The 22801-nt window shown below is 44.3% G+C and overlaps 1 long non-coding RNA gene across 1 annotated transcript in view; it reads left to right on the forward strand.

The window, feature by feature from the left end:
- LOC124621926 overlaps positions 1 to 22801 on the forward strand; it is a 1198997-nt gene that overhangs the window by 499301 nt on the left and 676895 nt on the right. The window lies entirely within an intron of this gene.

Below are 22801 nucleotides of genomic sequence, written 5' to 3' on the forward strand. Positions count from 1 at the left end.
CGAATACTCTATTTCTAAGTGATGGGGTATCATAGAAAATTATTCCATAAGACATTCCTGAGTGGAAACATACAGAATACCTTAGAAGACTAATACATTTGTTTAAAAGAATAGCAATTATACGAAGAGCGACGTAGCTGAACTTAATCGTTTGTAATATTATTCTTGTAGCTCAAGTTTTGACAATATGTACACTCAAAAATTTGATACCTTGTGTCCTACTTACTGATTGCTGTTCATGTGCTGCATCAATTGCTGGTACGACTATTTTTTGTATAGACATAAACGTTGTGTTTGCTCAAAATTAAGAGACAGTTTTCAGAGAACGATTCAATAATTTTCTGAAAAGCAGCGTTGATAATTTCCTTCGTTACTTTCCCTCTACTGGGATTTATGACTACACTGAAAACATACACAATCTGTTTGATGAATGTTAAGTGAAGGTCTTTCGCATATACAAATAGTAAGAGTAGATCCAAAATTGAACCCTGTGGGACACCTTTCGTGATTTTCTCGCCTTTCAGTAGTGTCTAGATTCTTCAGTACAACTTGTTGCATCCTGGAAATTCTTGAAAAATTATGGTTAGTTCCTATGGGACCAAACTGCTGATGTCATCGGTCCCTAGGCTTACACACTACTTAGTCTAACTTAAACTAATTTACGCTGAGGACAACACACACACAACGATGGATGACTCGGACCTCTGACGGGGGGTTTGCATCCTGTTTGCTAAGCATGATTCCAATCAGTTGCTTGTAAAGCCACCAATTTCATAAAACTTAAATTTTTCTTAGTGGAGATTTACGCAGTCAAATACCTTGGGCAGATCACAAAAAATACCGTTTGGCGATATTTTAATATTTAAAGTTTATAATACGTGGTGAATGAATGTATAAACGCAATTATCAGTCGAACAACCCTTCTGGAATGCCAACTGTGATGTACTAAGTAAATTGTTTCTACTTGAGTACGTTAGTAAGAAAACTGCAGGATAATTATTTAACTTGATTTTTCCAGACGGTTATACTTGTTCCTTTACGCCGATGAGGTCATTGTCCCGTTTTCTGTACCTTTCTGCGAAGGTCGAGCGGAACTGCTAGCTCAACAGATCCCCGCTAAGAACACTGGCAAGTTTCGGGCGCAGTGGCGCCAGCGCGTGGTGCGCGGCAGCGGCGGCGGCGGCGGCGGCGGCGGCAGGTGGGACGGAGCCGGAGCGCTTGCAGGCAGGCGCAGCCGCGGTACTGTTATGCAGTCGCCTGTCTTTTTGTCCGGACTGGAATTTTCAGCTGGTTTTTTGTGTGCGCCGCGACGCGGCCTATAAATAATACCCGCAGGCGCCCAAGGGTGGGAGGCCAACAAGTGGGCATTCAGGATTATACGCCGCACAACCTGTTGTCCGGTCTGGCCGCCCGGCACCGAAAATTAATGACATCCATCTTGGACGTCCAATTTCGGAACGCGCCACTTATTCCGTGTCTGTCGAGACGCGGACGCATTAAACGGCGGCGAGCAGCGACACGTCTCCGCCGAGCTGTCTCCACCCCAGATGGTGAGTGACGGCGCCAATTCTGCTGTGCTGTGGACCCGACGGGAGCCCGCGTCCTCTGAACTGCCGTACAGAAGCACGCAGGAGCCCACACCCGCTAGATGTGCGCGCAAACAGCGCTTCCCCTCTGCAACACTCTGAGTTGTGGCGTGTTTAACTGGGGAATGCTTCTGGTTTCTTTCTCGTAATTGCTGTCACCTCAAGAAAAATTCTGGCAAGGTACCTCGTTTATAAAGCAGGCAAGGGAAGGAATGTTTTGCTGAGTGTTGGGAAGTTTGTGGCCAGTTTCTTTAGTGAAAAAAAAAGCTATCCTTTTATGGCTGTACACGTTTTTATTGATAAGGTGGAGGGATATTGGCGAAATGCCGAATTGCAGTGCTTCAGTCTATAACAAGAGAGAAGAAATGGGTTTACATTTAATAGAGCAAATAAATCCTTTTCCTTTCTTATGGATTTTCTTTTATTTCATGGCTTTATTCGTGAGCTCAATACGACGTAATACATCCGTGTAGCCCATCCTAACTGTCATAGAAATGCTGGGGAACTTGAATCGGAGTCTGAAAAAAAGGCGGCATAGTACTCGTACAACCCTGGCGGGTAGATTTAGAAAACCGGTATTTGGGGAAGATTGTGTGACCTTCCTATTGCCTACCGCCTCCACAGCACAACTCGTATCGTGAGAATAAGGTAGATTAGGGTACATATAGAGGCATGCACACAATCGTCTTTCTCTAGTTTCTTTTACCAATGAAATATGACAAAAACTGAAAATCTTGCCATGTTCTACCTCCACCATCATTTCACAGTACACGGTACTTACAAGGGTTGGACAAAAATATGGGAACACAAAAAGCACGACACATTACCACATTGTCATGCCTAATAAGGTGGAGGAAACCCGTAGTCTTCCATAACAACTAGTTGTCTCGAAATGGGTTTGAACGGTTTTGAAGACACTTACACCATCCTTCCTGCTAAACAGTGGCAAGTTCAGATATCGATGATGGAGGTGGATAGCTATCACACACCCGTGTCTCCATCGTAGACCACAAACATTGAGATTTGTTGACTGTGATGGACACGAGAGGTGCGACAGTTCATCCTTGTGCTCACAGAACGAGTCCTACACGATGCAAGCTGTGTAAACAGGAGCCCTCTGGCCTTGGAAGAGAGCATCATCATTGGGGCATAAACCTTGCACCATGTAATTGACCTGATCAACCAAAATGGTCACATAATCCATATCAGTAACGTGGCGATGCTGAGTAATCATTGGGCCCATGGATACCAAGATGTGGCTTCCCAAATAATCAATAAACCCCTGCCGTGTTTCACTATTGGAACGTAAACTCGGTCAGAAGTCGGAAGCAGTGTAAACCAAGACCCACTTGGCCAAATTACTTTTTTCCATGGTCCAACAGTCCAGTTTTTATGGCACCATGTTTTCCTGTTACTGGCATTTGATCACTTATGAGTGGTTTTTTGAATTCCAACTAGCCTGCGATTATCTGCTTCTGGGCGTCCCTTTGTGTTGTTTTGGTGGTGACAGGATTCGCGAATGCGACATTCAGTACTGCGGTGACTTTTGCAGCTGTTGTCCTCTTATTTTTCGTTAAAATACTCTTCACTCCCTTCCGTTACAATCACTCAGCACACACTTTCGTCCGCGTTGTGACGTAGTGGATGATGTCTTCCCGCTTTTCCTGTGTGCGGTATAAATCTTCGATTTGGTTCCTCTTGAAACACCTAACACTTCGGTTCCCTTGGTTACACAAGCACCCACCATAAGAGCACCAATCATTTGACAATGTTTGAATTCAGTTAGCTCCGACGCAATGCTCTCACAGCTACACAGAACACTGTTCTGACCATGACTGACACTTTAAACGAATTGAAGACACTACAGGCCGGCCGAAGTGGCCGTGCGGTTAAAGGCGCTGCAGTCTGGAACTGCAAGACCGCTACGGTCGCAGGTTCGAATCCTGCCTCGGGCATGGATGTTTGTGATGTCCTTAGGTTAGTTAGGTTTAACTAGTTCTAAGTTCTAGGGGACTAATGACCTCAGCAGTTGAGTCCCATAGTGCTCAGAGCCATTTGAACCATTTGAAGACACTACACACGTGCCGTTTGTAGTCAAATACATCAATACAACCTGCAGGCTTGGTTACCATTTGTTTCTTTGTTCAAGCATGCATTTCTTGCGGTATTTCCATATTTTGTCCAACCCTGGTATGTAGATATAGATAGAAATGACGCAGATAATATGTAACACAGGTTTTTAATGAAATTATTTTATTTATTCAGTAATTTAATGCTTCAGTCGACGTGTCTAACAGATTCGATGATGTGCCTCTTAATGTATCCGCGGCGTAGTAATTGATCTATAAAGTTTCGGAAATGCAGTCGCATAAGTTCTGTTTCTTCTTTTTCTAACATCTCGGCCCTCTTCACAGTGAGCGGACAGATTGAAGTTGCAGTAGGCCTACTCGTTCCGTCGTTTTATACAACAGATACATAAGCGCCAGAGATATTAATCGGCAGAAAAGAATAAGCATAATTATTGTATCTGAGGTTACGTGGTCAATCCATGCTGAGATATCGATGTATCATTATTAGTTGCGCTGTAGTGATGCCTTTGCGATTTTATTACGTTAAAGCGCCGGATTCCATGAGTTGTCCTTGTTGAAACCACTGTTTCTGTTAATTAAATTCCTCGCAAAATGAATTTCAACTGCTTCTTCCAATGCTGAGTTCCAAAGAGATGAAGTCAACGCTAGAATTTCGACATTTTCATAAATCATGGAATGATCGGTGCTAATGCAACAGTCAATTTATTAGGCTGTAAGAACCGGTTATATCTACGGTGTGTCTTCCATGGACCATCGAATCGTCTGTTCGATACACGAAAGGCCAGTTCTCAGGGAATATTGTAAACTAGAGCCTTGCGGAGCGTCAAGCCCTCTTTAACGGATCCCAAAGCTGTAGCCGTCGGTGGTAGAGAGCGAAAAATTTTGTTAGGTGATGGTCCGACCTACTTTTAACGTCAGGTTTTCAACATACGGCAGGAAAGCCATGCATTTAAATATCTCAATGTTCTCTCCCCATTCCTTAAGCTCATCGTACATTTTATTCGTAGCGACTTATGTATTTGCTGTGGTAAGCACCCGTTGGCTTCAGAAATTCTTAAATGTATAAGCCCATCCTGCAGAGTTCTCTCGCTAGCAATGATGTGTTTTCTGCGAACTTAATTTCTGAGAACAATCCTCGTTTGGGAAGCATGGTGGCAGCTATTTGCACATAAATATAAATGCGTATGCGTCGGCTTTCGATAAACTGCATGTCCCAAGGAGCCATCATCATTGTAACGAACCAAACAACCAAAAAAGGACAGCTTCCTTCCTGTTCGATTCCAATTATAAACTGGATTTGTCTGTGGATGGAATTTAGGGGGTTTAAAGTTCTTGTGATTTATCCTTACCATGAAACTACGCTACAAATGTGTTGTCAGTACATTTCAAAAATACTGTGAGATTCAAACTAGCAGATTTTAAATTCTTTTATTTGAAGTACTCCATAAAAAAATTGGTCACCACGAGCGACAAGGGACTGCTCATGGCGACACCATCAGGCCCACTCATCATTAAATAAAAATAACGTCGAGGTCAGGACATATTAGAACAAAACTGAAGCCTTTTTATCAAAACTTTTTCCAATAACATCCTGGCACTTGTGTTTCTGTGTGTGATAATCACGGAAAGAGTACTGTGGCGCGAGTCTGTCGGCTCACTCTGAAGCTCTAAATCTGAAATATTAGGAAAAGAAGAAATAGAACTTATGCAGCTGGATTCCCGAAATTTAATGGATCAGATTCAATCATACTTATACAGCCTCTTTTCACAACATTATCCATTTCGTTTACCTAGCATTGTGAACGAATAGTCAAAAAGAAATTACTTTCTTTTTGCGAGTCATGAAATGGCACACCCCATTTTAACAATAATAATGATATCTTGTCTGTTTTCTGTATTTATGTACAGATTACGATTACACTGAAACGCGGAATCTTCTCACAATGTCGCTCATCTAAACAGTAGCGGATCCAGTGTCACGTTTAGGAGGGAGCGAGGAAGAAGATGACTGTTACTAAAATATTTAATACAGTAATAGTAATAATAAAAACAATAATAATAATTTGTTTAGATCAGTGCTTAGTACATTCCTTTAAAGTAATTTAAAAAATCGAAAAGATCTATAGAATGTTTTGTGAAATGATTTTCCCAAAACTAACAAATAAAATAAATTATAGAAATATCTGGCGTGCCTTTTAATGATAGTCGAAATCATGTACGCCGGCCGAAGTGGCCGTGCGGTTAAAGGCGCTGCAGTCTGGAACCACAAGACCGCTACGGTCGCAGGTTCGAATCCTGCCTCGGGCATGGATGTTTGTGATGTCCTTAGGTTAGTTAGGTTTAACTAGTTCTAAGTTCTAGGGGACTAATGACCTCAGCAGTTGAGTCCCATAGTGCTCAGAGCCAGCCAAATCATGTACAGCGGATGAGGTGCGTCAGATGTTTCTCTAATCTACGTAATTTTTTACTTTTAGACAAATCATTTCACAAAACATCTGACATTTTTTATTTTCAGGTGTTGTACAGAAAGCGTTAAAAATGATGCATTTAAATACCGATTAGTTTTATATTTTTATTAGGAGCATATAGATCAGGAAAAAGCAAAGAAGTTTCGATTTAGGCTGTAATTTGCTGTTTAGTTTTTTTTAACACGGAAGAAGGAATTGCGCAATAACTACACGAACGTAGCTTTTTGTGCGGAAAAGGACTTCAAGAGATGAACTTATTGTCATTTTATTTCCATAGCATAGCACTTGCTCGCAAAATATTTCAATTCTCCTTTACATCACTAGTTGTTTCTTAATCAAGCTGATTACTTTCAAACAATTAAATCTTTTTCTTCTGTGTTTGCAAAATTTGACTTCACGCTTCCTGGCTATGAAAATTCGGTCAAAAATTTTCCCTCAAAGAACTAATTAACTCTTTCTAAATTACCTTGACCACTTTCAAGCTGTATACCTTTTTCTGCAAAACAAGACCGCACACTGGTCTGCTTGATATCCCATTTATCCATTTTCCACTCTGCGTTTGACTATGAAAATTCGGACAAAAGTCAATTGTGTAATTTCTATAGAGTCTGCTCAAACATTTGACCAAGAAATTGCAGTTCAGATATAGACTCAATTTGAAACGGATTCACCCAAAAAATTGAAATTTTCACGCATTATACAATTGATTTAAGAACTGTTTTAGTCACAAACTCATACAACTTTGACAGTACCGTGATCAGACGGTATGAAATCGACGTGTGTACTCGCCGTTGTCAGCTTTTCAGTAACCATCGTGACAGTAAACACAGGTCTGTAGATTATTATTAAGCGAACCTGTAACTTAGGGAAATGCTGTTTCTTTCAGTTGGTTCTGCCTACTTTCGGGAAAGCCAATCTATGTTATTTTTTTCATAGGGGAGTGTCTTTCCCTTTTTTTCTGGCCTTACTCGGCCCGCTGTCGATGGCCGGTTCCACCTGTCGACTCTAGCAGGGTCACGGGTTTGTTGTTGAGAGCAGCTGTTGCCAACCTATGAATGTTCTACTTTACCTGGCTAGAATGATCTCTGCAGGTAGTCAGGTCGCAAGCGCATGCACGTGAGGAGGTCCTCAGGCCAGCAACAGGGAAGCAGCTAGTAATTTTCTACAATCCATGCTATTTTCGAGTGTCCTAGTTTCCATTCTACTTGATTCTCCGACAAATTTGGACATCGATACACATGAAAATATGAATGCTTACTGCAAATTTACTTTGGGAGTATAGGAGGGAGTTTATGGCATAATGGACTTCCTTGTCGCTTCCTCCTTCCCACTGTATCCGCGCTTGCACATACGATATGAAACGCAAAATAGAGTTTCGCGTCTACGAAGTCCTTCGCAGCGGCATCCTTGGGTAACTAGTTCTCGGTTTACTTGTCGCGTCAAATTCGGATAAAATCCCAAGCTTTTGACGATTTCCTCCATTATGGTTGTCAGGAGCTAAGTCAGACTGTCTTGAAGCTATCGAGACTTCCACTTTCATGCCCACAGGACGGCTTCTTACTGACTTCGTTACATCGTGGACACGGCACAATGCTGAAGTGGCGCCATCTGAGTCTACAGATTGTGTTTGTTCTTGCTGCGCAGCGTCGCTTAAATCAGGCGGTGAACTCTGAAAAGTTTTCTCCTTTGCTCTTTTTTAACAAGTGCAGGATTCCATGGATTGTTGCATAGACGGTGTCCTGTCATTTTCAAGGCACTAATGCAGCAAGAATACGCTGTGCAAGGGAATTTAAAAGCTCGATATGCAGAGTACTTTCGGGTTCAAAAATGGTTCAAATGGCTCTGAGCACTATGGGACTTAACTTCTGACGTCATCAGTCCCCTAGAACTTAGAACTACTTAAACCAAACTAACCTGCGACCGTACGGTCGCGCGGTTCCAGACTGTAGCGCCTGGAGCCGCTCGGCCACTCCGGCCGGCAGTACTTTCAGGAAGATAACACACATACTGTAAACACTAGTGTCACCACACAACCAAAGATGACCGACGTCAGAAGTTGTCGACAGCGAATATTAACAACAAATAGGTTTGGTAACATTAATGCTTCCCATCCGAACTCCATCTGTCTGCTCACAGTACTGGTCACTAAATGAAAAGCAAGTGGAAGTCAACACATGTCGAAATATGTCAGTCAGTTCAACAACAAACCCAACCTTAATTAACCGTGACGAACCAGACAGAGGAGCGCGAGTGGAAGAGGAGAGACCAGTCAAAACTTAATAAAATAGAAGAGTTATTCAAATTCAAACGCATTCCGTTTAATTGAAGTCAGAAATCCGCCGAGTTGTTAATGTGATGCTCACAAAGACCTACTAATGGGTTCAACAGAGTTGCAAAATATTTTACTACACGATACGTCGGAGCACCAAGCTTACTCACTATCGGCTTAAGTGGAAAGCCTTTCTTGTGGATCTTCGGAAGAGAATGTACACTTTGGTGACAATAGTCGTAGGATAGCGATGTGTACAAATATAAATGGCTGTAGCATGGCGCACACACGATAGAAAAGAGCGGTGCACTGGCAGAGCCGTCATTTGTACCCGTTGATTATGGCCGCACGGCAGGAATTAACAGACTCTGAACGAGGAATGGTAGTTGCAGCTACACCCATGGAACGTTCCATTTCGGAATAGTTAGGAAATTCAGTATTCCGAGATCCACAGTCTCAAGAGTGTGCCGAGAATAGCAAATTTCAGGTATTACTTCTCATCATGGATAACGCAGTGGCCGGAGACCTTCACTTAACGACTGAGGGCAGCGGTGTTTGCGTAGTGTTGGCAGACAATAAACACTGCGTGAAGTAACCACAGAAATCAGCCGTTAGGACAATGCGGCGAAATTTTGCGTTACTGGTCTATGGCAGTAGATGATCGACGTGAGGGCCTTTGTTAATAGCACAACATCGCTCGCATCGGCCCTCTTGGACTCGTGACCATGTCGGTTGGACCCTAGACGAATGAAAAACCGTAGCTTGGTCAGATGAGTACCGTTTACAGACAGTAAGAGCCGATGGTAGGGTTCGAGTGTGGCGCAGACCCCACAAAGCCATGAATCCAAGTTGTCAACAAGTCACTGTGCAAGCTGATGGTGACTCCATAATGATGTGGGCTGTGTTTATATACACTCCTGGAAATGGAAAAAAGAACACATTGACACCGGTGTGTCAGACCCACCATACTTGCTCCGGACACTGCGAGAGGGCTGTACAAGCAATGATCACACGCACGGCACAGCGGACACACCAGGAACCGCGGTGTTGGCCGTCGAATGGCGCTAGCTGCGCAGCATTTGTGCACTGCCGCCGTCAGTGTCAGCCAGTTTGCCGTGGCATACGGAGCTCCATCGCAGTCTTTAACACTGGTAGCATGCCGCGACAGCGTGGACGTGAACCGTATGTGCAGTTGACGGACTTTGAGCGAGGGCGTATAGTGGGCATGCGGGAGGCCGGGTGGACGTACCGCCGAATTGCTCAACACGTGGGGCGTGAGGTCTCCACAGTACATCGATGTTGTCGCCAGTGGTCGGCGGAAGGTGCACGTGCCCGTCGACCTGGGACCGGACCGCAGCGACGCACGGATGCACGCCAAGACCGTAGGATCCTACGCAGTGCCGTAGGGGACCGCACCGCCACTTCCCAGCAAATTAAGGACACTGTTGCTCCTGGGGTATCGGCGAGGACCATTCGCAACCGTCTCCATGAAGCTGGGCTACGGTCCCGCACACCGTTAGGCCGTCTTCCGCTCACGCCCCAACATCGTGCAGCCCGCCTCCAGTGGTGTCGCGACAGGCGTGAATGGAGGGACGAATGGAGACGTGTCGTCTTCAGCGATGAGAGTCGCTTCTGCATACGACCGAGGCACACAGGGCCAACACCCGGCATCATGGTGTGGGGAGCGATCTCCTACACTGGCCGTACACCACTGGTGATCGTCGAGGGGACACTGAATAGTGCACGGTACATCCAAACCGTCATCGAACCCATCGTTCTACCATTCCTAGACCGGCAAGGGAACTTGCTGTTCCAACAGGACAATGCACGTCCGCATGTATCCCGTGCCACCCAACGTGCTCTAGAAGGTGTAAGTCAACTACCCTGGCCAGCAAGATCTCCGTATCTGTCCCCCATTGAGCATGTTTGGGACTGGATGAAGCGTCGTCTCACGCGGTCTGCACGTCCAGCACGAACGCTGGTCCAACTGAGGCGCCAGGTGGAAATGGCATGGCAAGCCGTTCCACAGGACTACATCCAGCATCTCTACGATCGTCTCCATGGGAGAATAGCAGCCTGCATTGCTGCGAAAGGTGGATATACACTGTACTAGTGCCGACATTGTGCATGCTCTGTTGTCTGTGTCTATGTGCCTGTGGTTCTGTCAGTGTGATCATGTGATGTATCTGACCCCAGGAATGTGTCAATAAAGTTTCCCCTTCCTGGGACAATGAATTCACGGTGTTCTTATTTCAATTTCCAGGAGTGTATAATGGACTGGATCCTCTTGTCAAAGTGAACCGATCGTTGACTGGGAACGGTTATGTTCGGCTACTTGGAGACCGTTTGCAGGCATTCATTTTCTCAAACAACGACGGAATTTTTATGGATGGCCATGCGCCATGTCACCGTGCCACAACTGTTCGAGACTCTCTTGAAGAACATTCTGGACAGTTCGAGCGAATGATTTGGCCACTCACAACTGTTCAAATGTGTGTGAATTTCTAAGGGACCAAACTGCTCAGGTCATCGGTCCGTAGACTTACACACTACTTACACTAACGTATGCTAAGAACAACACACACACTCATGCCTGAGGGAGGACTCGAACCTCCGGCGGGAGGGGCCGCGCAGTCCGCGCATGGCGCCTCAAACCACGCGGCCACTCCACGCCGCTGGCCACCCACATCGCGAGACGTGAATTGCATCGAACATTTATGGGACATAATTGAGATGCCTGCTCGTGCACAAAATCCTGCACCGGCAACACTTCCGCAGTTATGGGCGGCTGTAAAATCAGCATGGCTCAGTATTTCTGTAGAGGTCTCCGAAGGACTTGTTGGGCCCATGCCACGTCCAGTTGCTGCACTACGCCGGGAAAAAGGAAGTCCGACAAGATAGCTGGAGGCATCCCATGTCTCTTGTCACCTCGTTGTAATCTAGAGGGGCAGCAGAATTACGTTTAAGACCCTTGGAGTCTCCTCCGACAAGGAACTTTTCTTCAGGAAGCTGTTAGTCTTTCTCCCAACACTTTTTTGTGGGGTCAGCATTGATCCTGCGATACTCTGAATCACGCGCGGTCTGAGGAGTCTTGTCACTGTCCGTGCGGCTCCCTCCGTCGGGAGTTCGAGTCCTCCCTAGGGCATGGGTGTGTGTGTGTGTGTGTGTGTGTGTGTGTGTGTGTGTGTATGTTACCTTAGCGTAAGTTAGTTTAAGTTAGACTAAGTAGCGTGTAAGCTTAGGGACCGATGACCTAAGCAGTTTGGTCCATAAGATCTTACTACAATTTTTTTTTACTCTGAATCAGAAGCGAGAGCTTTCTATTCTAGTGTATCGCTTCTAATTGACAGTTCGCTTGCATGTGACTTCCCCTGTTTCTCTGCGAGTGACTGTTGAAGGAATCGAGTGTACCTGTTTTTTAGTGCGCCCTTGTAGCAACAGAGCGGAATCCTTTCTTGTGGGCCGCAGAGCTGCCCGGCGGGACCGACCGCATGTCAGCCATCAAAGCGAAGCGACCTGCGCCGTAGGCCGGCTCCCGGCGGCCGCAGTTATTGGGTCGCTCGCTGTGCGCTGTTTATAATGCACCCGGTATGAATTTGCTGAAATATGGCGCCGGCGATGCGGCGCTGTTTGCGCGCCGCCCGGAACGCAAACACGGCGGTACGTGTGGAACAACAAGTTTAATTTCGACAACCGGCGCTGCATTATTTGCAGATTCACAATGGCCTTTGATGTGGCGCGCCCCGTGATTGTAGTCAGCAAATAATAAAAGAGATGAACTGGAAATGTAATCGTCGCCGTTTGCTCTGGCTGTTTGCCTCTGCGGGCGCCCCGCAAATGTTCCCCGGCGTGTAATTAGTGCCGACATTATTGCCGCTCCGCCGTGTTCGGCACGCCCGCCTCCTCGAGCCCATTACACCCACCACTGTGCGGAGCTCGCCTTGCTGCCTTCCGCGTCGCAGCCGCGCCCCTTCACTCAGCGTGTAGCGATATTCTCTAGAGGCGTTCGTGCGCATAGCGAACATTGAAAAAGAAAGGAAGGTTAGGATTCAATGCCTCATCTACTGCGAGGTCATTAAGACCCTTTTCACACTAGCGATTCATTTGTCTGATGCTCATGCTAAACAAACCCGACACATTTGTAAAATTCTTCATTGCCCGAAGTGTTGCACGACAACAGTTGGTAAAAGCTACTATTATTTCGGGGTCTTAGCCCCGTAACCGCACGGGTGTCACAGGCTCTCTGTATTAGCCGTTGAGTTCAGATACACCTGATGATGGAGTTAAGACCCCGTAACCGTGGTCGTGTATAGCAATTTCTGTCGTGCAACACATCGGTCAATAACAAATTTAACAACTGTAACTACACTGTTTACCATGTCCATGTTGCAGAACAATTGTGGGTATCCCAACAGAGAATTTTACAACTGTAGCGGACCTGTTTACAATGAACATATTGCAGAACAAAAATGGCTCTGAGCACTAACGGACTTAGCAGCCGAGGTCATAAGTTCCCTAGAACGTAGAACTACTTAAACCTAACTAACCTAAGGACATCACACACATCCATGCCCGAGGCAGGATTCGAACCTGCGACCGAAACGGTCGCGCGGTTCCAGACTGAAGCGCCTAGAACCGCTCGGCCACTCCGGCCGACTATTGCGGAACAGTCGTGGATGTCACACAAGTAAAAAATTTCGATTTTGTCCGAATATAGTACCCAAATAAGTCTACTGCTGCGCACCTGGGGTTTTATTACCTTACTGTCTCGCCTGTCCTTAAGTTAGTTAGGTTTAAGTAGTTCTAAGTTCTAGGGGACTGATGACCACAGATGTTAAGTCCCATAGTGCTCAGAGCCATTTGAACCATTTTGTTGTCTCGCCTGTCGCGAGAAGTCGTGTTGGTTGTGTACGACTTTGTACACAACGATAGGGAGAGGTGGGCTACGGAGCGGTATGGTAACTGTACGAAAGCTGCGCAGGAGCAGAAATGATTAGTGAAGAAGAACGCATCAAACAAAAGATTTACTTAAAATGTATTTGCCCAAGTGTATGAAGACTCATTACAAATAATGCAGTAAGAAATAAAGTCCAGCCATCACAGTGTCAACAAGGAAGATACTTCCTGTACGAGGCGCGAATGATGGTGTCATAGCGATGAGGCTCCAAGTGTCAGTGAGTCGCTGCCATCAGCCATCCTATATCGCGGTTGCAGAGCGCGCTTCAAGTCCAGAGCCGCTGGAGGCTTGGCTCAGCAGGCCGCTGTCAGCGTCTAACGGAATCTTACAATTTCCTTACCAACTTCACCCCTGTGGTGTGATATCGACATGTGATACTACAGTTTTGGTTTACATGCACATGTAAACACCACTCACAGGTTAGGCCTGAGGTCTGTTCCGACTAGCTGATTGCTGTCTACAGTGCAGCACAAAAATCTATGGTCGTGAGACATGTGATCAGCATGTCGCCCATCCCTCCAGCCTTTCTTGCCAGAAGATGAATCCTATACATGTCACTGCTTCTTTTTTCAAGCAGCTTCCTATCTGGGCTCACCAGTGTTGAGTGGTTACATCGACATCCGATCACGTTCTGGTTGCTTCACATTTTTTTTTTTTTCAAGCAGTGTATTACTGAAGTTCCCCGCCTCGTTTTTTCCGTCTGTGTGTTTGGGATGAGCTCAGAAAAGACTGTAAGCGTTTTGAGAAGGTTTTCACTAATGGATAGACTGGCTCGCAAGGAATGTTTATCGTTATGGCAGACAAGTCGCCGGGCTGTAGGTAATTATTGCTATCCTTGGGAGGTCGAGGCGGGTCGCTAGAATCTTAACATATTAAAGTGAACCCAAAATCACACTTCAGAACGTTCCACGTTACCCTTACGAACCAAAGTCGGAGCAACAGAAGGGTCGTCTTGCAAGGGTGGCGTAGCGTCAGTTTTCAGTTAGACCTAGAGATGGCGGTAGTCAGTCTAGGAAATACATCTTCTGCAGTGACACAAGAAATAACGATGATGATGATATTTGGTTTATGGGAGACACAACTGCGCTGTCATCAGTGCCCGTACAAAGTCCCAATTTTTCCACAGTCCAATTTTTTTACACAATCCAATCTGGCCATAGTCAAGAAACGATGATGTGCAATGATGAGGACAACACAAACACCCAGTCCCAGGCAGAGGAAATCCCCAACCCGGCCGGGAATCGAATCCGGGTCCCCGTGATCCACAGGCAGCAACGCTAGCCACTATACGACGAGCTGCGGACGGGAAATAACGATGGTTTTGTGTTTAATATTACTCTGAAATTGATAATCTTGGTGGAAAGAGTAAGGTTGGCCGTGATCATCATCCATAGCAAGATTTAGCAGTTGAAACAGCACAAAAAATTCTTGAGCTTTAAAGCGAAGGAAGATTACGGTTTGGCGTCACGTCGCCAATGTATTTGTCGAAGATACAGTACTAGCTAATAACGGGAAAGAGGAAAGAAACCGCCCATGTCCTTTCCGCATTAACTCCGCCGCTATTCGCATTAAATTATTGACAGAAACTATTTCTGGATGGCCATAGAATAATAACTGACTGAAATTTATCATCTGAATAAGAATTACGTGTAATATCAGTTCTACATTTATATGACGTATGTGGTGGATTGTTATTTGAGTGATAAACTATCGTGTCCGTATTTAGTCACGCACAGGATCTAGGAATACGTACAGCGTGACAATGTGTAACGTGAAGAATTATTTAACTTTCAAAACAACTGCCGTAGTAGCGACTTGGTGGTGATCTCATATAAATTAAATGCGCCTACATTTGCTTTGATGTACGTCACATAACCTGTCACAGTGGAGCGCGCGTAAGTAATTGACAGAAAAACTTGAAATTGATGTTATATGTGACAGAAAAACGAATTAAGATCATACAGTATTTCTGAATCGGATCCCTTGAAGGACTGTTCTGTTTCTTAATCCTTTTGTTCAGAAAACCTATGAGTGGTACATTTAGGTAACGTTACGACAGAATCACTCTTGCTCAAGGGGAAAAAAACCCTCTGAAATAGTGCTAAATATTAAGTACGCTATTTGTATTTTTTATTTCCCACACTGAATTATTAATATCGTGAGACAGAGGCTTCCCATTTCATGGTATTGAGTTGTCTTTACAGCCTTCTGAGGATGAACAACGTAATTCGCCATTGTTTGTGTCCGGTGTAATCATACCGAACCTGGAGGCGCGCACCCTGTTTCTATGCAACCTAACTGGGAGCGTCAGGGAGCGGGGTGCCTAACCACCAGGCTTCGCCCCGGAGGGCGGGGACAGCGTTGCAAGTACTCGCACATAACCTCCGCCACAGCGCCCACGACGCACCGTTCTATAGACCAGTGGACTGCGAAGCCAGTCAAGTAGAGTCACTATCTTACCAGCGAAACTGAATAAATCGTCGTAAAATTATGGGTCATCAGATTAGTAGGCAAATCGAATATGTGCAGGGACTCTGACTCGCTGAGACGAGGTGCCGTGCAAACTAGCTTTCCGAAGATGCTCTGCTCTGTTCTACATGTTTACCGATAAACCTACACAGATGTTATTCGTATCTTTACCTTATCTTTTTTTCTAGTGGTATTTCAATTGGTTCTCAAGGGGCATTGTAAGATAAAAGTTCTGAGATACAGCATGTGTTGTGTGATTGTACAGCTCAACTGGAAGAGTACTTCCCGTGAAAGGGAGCGGTCGAGATTGGGACTCGTTACTGCTCCGCAGTTGTAACCACTTGCTTACGTAAGACTTAGAGAATTCATAGCCATAGGAAGAAATTTTATGCCAATGCTATTCTATCTGATTTGCTCGAATTACGGAAAGGGCTGTATTTATGTACTTGGAATAAGATCGAATTTTGTAGAAGGTATCCACTGCAAAATTTCTTTCTTTTTACTATTATATGGAGGTAACAAAAGTGAAGTTTTCTCCTAGAGAATGCAGAAAACCTCCAAAGCAAAATTAGCTAGAACACATTAGCACTACCGTGCACAATTTGTCTACAAAGCACTCTTAAAATTGTGAGGTACGTCAGTGGTTCAGTGCATACTTTTTCAGAAGATATGTAGCAAGAGAACTATGTGAAACTAAATTATTATTTCATAACTGAGAGTTCTGAAAAAAAAAGGACGGTGATTAGAGTTTAACGGCCCATCGACATGACGTTCGCATTAGAAAAGGAGCACAAGCTCACATTATGAAAGGATGGGGAAGGAAATCTTCTGTGCCCTTTTCACAGGAATCATATCGGCATTTGCCTGTAACAGTTTCGTGAAATCACTGAAAACCAAAATGGTGAGCGTTCTATTGAGTATTTTAACTTTGTGCAATTCGACAAAAAAAAAAAAAAAAAAGATACACTGCGTCAAGGGTTAACACTGAACAATTTTATTTCGTCTGCCTCCCTCTCTCTCTCTCTCTCTCTCTCTCTCTCTCCCTCTCCCTCCCCCCCCCCCTCTCTCTCTCTCTCTCTCTCTCTCTCTCTCTCTCTCTCTCTCTCTCTCTCTCTTTGTTTTACTCTTCCTCACGATAGTAAAGGAAAAAAATCTGACATGGCTATGTTGATGACCGTCTCGTCTGTATCTACACGGTGCAGCAAAGCAAGTATACCCCTATTTTGATGGATACTAATTATCGCTATAGTCAAGTCCCAAAATTTTCGCTACGTTTTAATTTGATAAGCTATAACATGACTGTCATCACATACACATTGAGTAAGCAGCCCCATGCGAAAGAAAGTTAAGTTATTTGGTATGCGGCCTTCATTTTCATCTTCAAGCAGCAACATTTTTGCTCTGTCATAAGTGATGGAAGGTAATGGACGTCGATATACCAGTACTTCTTCTGTGTTGGTTAAAGCTAGAGTGTCGTATGTGCTTCCTGACTTCGGCTCTCCTAAATTTTTCGATAGTTGTCAAAGGAAAACTCGACAAGATGTAGTGGAGATGTTAGTATAAACTGATGAATCTTTAAGCGGCTGGAGTTCACAGCCATTTAAAATTTGTTGAACAACGTCATGGTCGTCTTTGACTGTAAAATTATTTATGCATAAATTGCACTGTTGCGGTTTCGGCAACCTGACCATTATCAAATGCAATACAGCGAAAATTTTCCTTCAGCACATGTGAAAATTTTCAAAATTTGTGACATGTGAATGTCATCGTCACAACCACATACTTAGTTTTTAATGTTATCGTCATCCTTTACGTAATTGACATTAAACCAGTACACATTTTCGCTGTTTCCATTAATACTGAGTGAAAAGGTGACAACAACGACAAATAACCATCATATACAAATGTTAGATATTTTTTATAAAGTTTTCACTTGTGCCGATCCACAGTTTTCACAGTACTGCACTTGATAATGGCTACACGGCTGAAATACCAATAATGGCTTTTACCAATAATAACTTTACAATCGAAGGCAAACATGTTGTGCTTTAAGAAAGTACTAGAAAGTTTTCGAACATCACGAAAACGCTTACTCTTAGGATTCCGAAATAGTACGCTCCAGAAAGAGTTGAGAAATCACCAAAATCATTCCATATGCAACTCACGTAACATGATCATAGCAAAACTAGAGAAACTGAGTGGTCTGTTTGGGGGAGGAGACCAGACAGCGAGGTCATCGGTCTCATCGAAGGGCGGGGAAAGAAGTTAGCCGTGTCCTTTCAAAGGAACTATCCCGGCATACGTCTGGAGCGATTTAGGGGAATCACGGAAAACCTAAATCAGGATGGCCGGACGCAGGCTTGAACCGTCGTCTTCCCGAATGCGAATCCATTGTGCTAGCCACTGCGCCACTTCGCTCGGTAGAGAAACGGATGTTAATACGGAGGCATACGGACAATAGATTTTCCCGCACACTATCCGTACATAGACGGGAAGGACGAAAGTTGCACCAGTGTGGTACGTGGACTTCACGACAAGAACAACACGGGAGCATGCATAGAGAGGATACTTTTGATTGTACGTGAATGAGGACAATGTCCATTATGAGGCCTCATTCGATGACAGTGGTTCTCGATAACGGCTGACACTTGCCAAGACGGAAGCGGCGGGGCCACGCGGTAGAGACAGATAAGACTGGGCGTCGCCGAATCGTCGCTGACTGGCGCAACTCGCCCTGTGTTGACTGCGGGCAAACAATCCGCGCTATCGGCAGCCGACACAATGCCTTACGTAACGACCAGGCGTGCCTTGCGTAAGCCGGCTGACTTTTGGCACACGAGTATCACCTGCAGATACAGCCGGAATCGGTATCGCAGAGAATACTGGTACCAGTACCACTCACCTCTCTTGTAACGCCCACAGCAAAATTTCGTTTGTTTTGCTTCGCCAGTTACGTTACGTGTTATTATACATAATGAACCTGAAACAGACCAACAAGATTAGAGAGTTTGTTCAGAGCTATTTTCTGAGTATTTTACTGTTAGCGGCCTGTGGTCTCCGGTAGCTCGTTACAGAGGAACAGCATTTCCTTCAATTTCTTACCATCATAGACTTGTGTATCTATATCCATAAGACGGATAGGGCGAGCAGTAATCTCCGACTGCTTGCTGATGGCGTTGTCGTTTACGTAAAGGTCTCGTCTTTACGTGACTATAGGAGGATATAGGATGATTTGGATAGAATTTCTGTTTGCTGTGATGAATGGCAGTTTGCTCGAAGTACAGCAAAATGTAAGATAATGCATATGAGTAGAAAAAACAATCATGTAGTGTTCGAATACAGTACTAGCAGTGAGCTGCTTTGCACCGTCACGTCGACTAGACATCTAGGTTGCAAAACAAGATGAAATAGAACGAGCAGGTTCGGTCGGTTGTAACGAAGGCGAATGGTCGACTTCGGTTTACTAGGAGAACTAAAGGAGAGTTGAGCTCGTCTACACAGTAGAGCGCGTGTGCAACACTTGTACGACACATTCTTGAGTACTGATGGGGTGCTCGACTGTTTGGGATATGTCCCCATCTTGTCTGATTAAAGAACAACATCGAAGCAATTGAGAGGCGTGCTGTTAAATTTGTTACCGATAGGTTTGATCAATAAGCGAGTGTTACGGAAATGTTAAGTGAACTCAAATATAAATCATTGGAGGGCAGAAGACATTTGTTCATGAAATGCTATTGAGAAAGTTTAGAGAACGGGCATTTATGGTTCAAATGGCTCTGAGCACTATGGGACTCAACATCTGAGGTCATCAGTCCCCTAGAACTTAGAACTACTTAAACCTAACCAACCTAAGGACATCACACACATCCATGCCCGAGGCAGGATTCGAACCTGCGACCGTAGCGGACGCGCGGTTCCAGACTGTAGCGCCTAGAAGCGCTCGGCCACCACGGCCGGCGGGCATTTATGACTGCAGGACGATCGTTCTACCACCAACACACATTTCATGTAATCACCGGGAGCTCAAGTTATGGCTCGTGCCGAACCATATTGCACCCCGTCAAGAAAAATTACACAACTAAAAAGCGCAGTACTTGAAAAAACTCGACGTAAAGAATTAATTCTATAAAATTTATATTGAAGTAGTATAGGCTTCCATTAAACTTCAAGTAAATATTATCGGCAGTAAATTCCATTATATTTTTCGTGCACGTTGGGGCACTTCACAGATATTTTTCAGTGACATAAACTACAGACTTGTCACTTTTCTTGCCGGGGTGCGATATAAGCAGTCGTGGAAGAGGAGATGGCGTGTCCAGCAGTGATAAAGGCGACTTGTCAGGTTTCGTGCGGCTCCTCTCGTCGGAGGTTCGAGTCCTCCCTCGGGCATGGGTGTGTGTGTTGTCCTTCGCGTAAGTTAGTTTAAGTTAGATTAAATAGTGCGTAAGCTTAGGGACCGATGACTTCAGCAGTTTGGTCCCATCAGACGTTACCACAAATTTCCAACCTTACATGCAGTACCGCTCGAGTACAATTTCAGTTGTACGTTAACAGCGATACACAGCAGTATGGATAGTCTCACTGATGAAGAGTTGGCCGATTGGTTTTGATGTATGGTAATAGAGGTTAATAACGGTGCGCGTAGAATCAATGGAAAGACGGGGTTTTGAGAAGTCCATGCATAATTAAAAAATTAGTTTTCCCCTACACTTGCTACAGGAGGCAAACTGGTATCAGATTGACGAGGTTAACGGGAAAGCACATTAATAAGACTTCAGGTAAGCACCCTTGGAAGCATGTAGCATCTACTCAACATTCAAGTTACGTCCATGAATTAGCCAAGATAACAAGTGGTGCAGCTACTGTCGATAACATTTTTTTTTACTTGCATTTAGTAGAATTCTCTTAGATAAAATACTATAAAGGGAAGCTACCTAATGCCTCTATGTCAAGAGAACTTGGCAGTCATGGTGGGGGCTCATAACGACTGATACGTTGTCCAGAAAAATATCGAGGTAGAGACACATGTTTACGTATATTCCAACAAAGGGGTACACATTACTTGTTAGAAATAACATCTGGGTAATACCATGGTAATTTACCAAAAGCAAATAATTTAAACATTTCAAGATGCACTAGAAATATCCTCGGAGGAAAAGTACAGCGGGTACAACAATTTTTCCTGATAATTCGAGCATCAATCGTGCACCTTTCCGCAGCCTCTGGTGCAGTCTATAACTTCATAACACTAAACTCTAAATGCGCGAGCTATGCCGATACATCACATGCCTAAATTAAAAGACTGTCTTTCAAAGAAGAGCTAAAACTCTGAGATACCCATTATCATCGTCCATACGTGGTAACATTTCGAACGACAGCGTCACTGCACAAAAAGGCTGGTCACTTCAGGTTTTGTATGCCACGAAACCACAAAATTTTGTGTGAGATATGGGACGCAGAAGTTTTTAAAATCTAGTTCACGCGAGTAACTAAGAACTTGTGTTTTGAGACGGCGATTTTTATTCTTTCTATAGAATTGTGACGACCGGCTGGTTCCCGGCAAGTCAGTGACTAAATGAGCATTTCTGAGCTTCTTAGGCCACGATTTAATAGACTGGACATCTGCTGTCGTACTTCCCTTACCAGTATTATTGGTAACCAGGTCTTGTGCCACCTCAGGAAACACAGGGGATTTTCTCTGAATTGGTATTGTTTTTGGTTTCCTCAAGACTATAGTGATAATGACACCTTTGTACTCCAATAGTTTGACACTAGCTTTTCAGGTTTATTTTAAATATTGCTTGCAGTGTATCGTAAATCTTTCAGCATTAAATTATGTACACGGTAGAAAACTCTGAAGACAGATGACAGTAAAGTAATATTAAAGGTAGTGAGACGTCTGTAATGGGATATGCGTTCAGCGTTGGTTTTGGCGTCGTATCTTGGAAGGCAATACATAATCGTCAGTGATGTGTAGGTAGTGGGAATTATCGGTGTTTGCAGTTCATGACTAATTACTGAAGACAGGGCACTACTCGTTACAAGAATATGAAGCCACGCATATACAGTGCTCCGAAAGCCGAGACAGCGGACACAGTGAAGTTTCGCTACAAGCGTTGTCTTAATTGGAAGAAATTTATTACCACTGGTACACTTACTTGACAGCGATTCAAGCATTAGAGAGCTGGTCTCTCGCTGAAGAATTGTTCGGACAGTACAATTCGAGCAAACTGCATTGGACGTGTCATAAACGACATGCTCAAGCAATTAGGCCCAACGGTTTTGAACCCAAGTTCAGTTTTCCTAATATATTACGTTGTATTGGAAGGTGTGAGACTGCCGGTCGTCACTTCGGATTGTTGTTATGACGAAACGCTTCTGTCGTAAGGTCTCAGTTGTGTAGGACATTAAACAACTAAAAATCCGTGTCCGGCCACTATTCCATAGCCTCATACTACTCACAAGCACAATGGGTGACCTCGAACGCTCAGAATCGCAGGAAAATGTAGTTAGAATATAAATGACTCATCCGAAAAGCTATGGTATGCGTCATTTGCATGAAAAACTGCGCGTTTTATCTCCAGAGCCATTTCAGTGTTCAGGTGTTCAAAGTTTAATGAGTGGAACTTTGATAACGCGAATAAACAGAATACTGATATAACAGAACCAAAAAACACACATATTTCAATATCGTCGGTTATTGCAATAGCTTCATCTGATTAAAATAATTGTTATATCTCAACAAAAACTTTTTCTACTGATCTGGTAGTGTTGCAAAGTTATTCATTTTCAAAGAGCAGGTGTGAGATTTCAATGGAGTGGGGAAGGCAAAGTGGAACAGAACAGTATGCACATTTGACTAAAGCCACTTTTTACATTGAGCATCACTTCTGCAATCAAGCAGTCCAATATCAAACGCCAAACTAATTACGTTTTCGGATGGTGGTATTAGTAGCTTTTCG

Source organism: Schistocerca americana, chromosome 7 (assembly GCF_021461395.2).
Source record: "Schistocerca americana isolate TAMUIC-IGC-003095 chromosome 7, iqSchAmer2.1, whole genome shotgun sequence".
NCBI classification, from domain to species: domain Eukaryota; kingdom Metazoa; phylum Arthropoda; class Insecta; order Orthoptera; family Acrididae; genus Schistocerca; species Schistocerca americana.